The sequence below is a fragment of the Penaeus monodon genome, chromosome 16, assembly GCF_015228065.2.
Source record: "Penaeus monodon isolate SGIC_2016 chromosome 16, NSTDA_Pmon_1, whole genome shotgun sequence".
Lineage (NCBI taxonomy): Eukaryota > Metazoa > Arthropoda > Malacostraca > Decapoda > Penaeidae > Penaeus > Penaeus monodon.
Window position 1 is genome coordinate 10,965,627 of NC_051401.1, and position 2,261 is coordinate 10,967,887.

The following is a 2,261-nucleotide window of genomic DNA, read 5'->3' on the forward strand; positions in this document are numbered from 1 at the left end:
TGTATGTATGTGTGTGTAAGTTTATGTACGTGTGTAAATATTATATACACACATATGAAATATGGTTTTATAGTTCTGTTACCTCCATTCCCATCTCTGCCTCCCTCTGCATCGTCCGCTCCCAACCTCCCTTCCTCCCACGTACATCCCTCCCCTGCCTCCCTGCCCACCCCTCCGTTCCTCCTTCCCTTCCCTCCCACCCCTCCGTTCCTCCCTCCCGCCCCGCCCCCATCGACCGGCACCTGGCGATCGGCAGTAATTAGCAGGTGCCTTCGCCCACGGCCATCAGCGACAGACCAGCGGCCATCAGTCGCGCCAAAGGGTGTGTTAACGCTCCTGAAAATAATACTTTCTCGGGACCGTTTCGAAGTGATGACAGAATTTCTGACAAAGGGGGAAATTACAGAAGGGTGGGGACAGGGGGAAGGGGGGGGGAGAGGGGGAGGATGGGAGGACGTAAAGTTTGAGGGGGGGGGGGAAGGGGTGGCCATGTGAAGCGCCATGTGGATATTTATTAGTTTATTTATTGGTGATTGTTGATCGCGTTTCATGACGTCCAAATTTCAGTTGCCGAGTGCCTGTGTTTAATAGGGTGGATGGTAACGCTGTGTATAATGAATTTCGGGAGTTTGATAATGTCATGCTACTTCAGATGCTGAATTTATCGTAGTCTGACACCCTATATCTATACGTATATTAATTGATCATTACAATGGTTAGACTTAGTGTTTAGTGCTGCATTTGGGCAAAAATGTCATATTATAGTATGGTGAGCATATTAATAATTGGTGAAATATAAAATGCTAATAAGCTCTTACGATTGAAAATATGTTACGGATAACCACACATAAGCGCAATTGTTTTTTTCTTATCAGCCGTAAGCTGCATATTTTTATCGATGTTGATATCTCGTTAATGATTCCTCGCAGCCAGGAAATTAGTAACAGTTAGACATTGTCAATAGACACCTGTTGATGAGGATTATCACAATAGTGGTAATTATGCCGCTATAGTATTTTTGAGGGTAATCTTCTCTCTACTGCAATGCCTTTGATTACATCTCATTTAACAGTTCTAATTTGACAAGACATAAAGCCTGATAGTTTGCCCATATCACGATAGTAATAATTCTCGCTGGTATAGCAAAACAGTAATTGAAGAACGACGGAACAGAGATGCACATTAATGGTACGGTTGTTGCCAGGTGTCCATCAAAGTTAAGGGAATTGGCAAACCAACAATTACCCATAGTTTTCGCCACTCAGATCCATTATTCTTATTGACTAACGACCCTTAGGTGGATGATACTACCACCCTATGTTGTTTTTATTTTCATTTATTGTTGTTTTGATTCTTCATTGATCTCTTGGCTTGTGAGCAAGTGTGATATATCCTATAAAACTGAGTCGACTTGGATACCCTTGAAAATATGGTTGACTCATATTTCGAAACTGGGATTTGGGACATTGGGCAAAGATCTACCTTTTTATGTATTTTCTCCTTAAAAAGCTAGACTGAGTACTGAGCTTATACGTAAAAGGGTTGCCATGGCTCTGAGACCAAGTATATCTTCAGTCCAGAAATACTAACAACTTTCACCCTCTCCTGTGAAATACTGTTGAGAACTGTCAGAGGAAAGACCGGCCTTCTTTCGCCGATTCCTCCATTCTTTATAATTAGTCAATTAAGATACCTTTGACCCGTGGATCTCTGGGTCTTTTCTTTTCTGTGATTATTATTATTTCCTACGTCTGTATCCATTTTTATTGTATGTTCCCAATTCTCTCTCTCTCTCTCTCTTGCTTTACATTCGTTTTTACTGCCTCTTCCTGGATCGTGGTTTTGTGTAATCTATCACGTTCCGATTTTTAAATATTTTTCTCCTGTTCCTTGCTCTTTTGCTTTCTTAAATCACTCACGCTATTCTTATTCTACAGTAAAGCATCTCGATTATATATGTAAAATCTCTCCTATTTATCGATCTGTCTATATGCCAGTATGTATATGATCATTTCCATATAATTTATTTGTTTATTTTTTGTTTTGTTTTTATCCTACCATTTCGTATGAAATAATAACGGTATTCATTTCACCTTTCAGATAACTATGATACCTGATTTAGCGTTCTTCAGATAACTATGCTACCTGATTTAGCTTTCTTCAGATAACTATGCTACCTGATTTAGCTTTCTTCAGATAACTATGCTACCTGATTTAGCGTTCTTCAGATAACTATGCTACCTGATTTAGCGTTCTTCAGA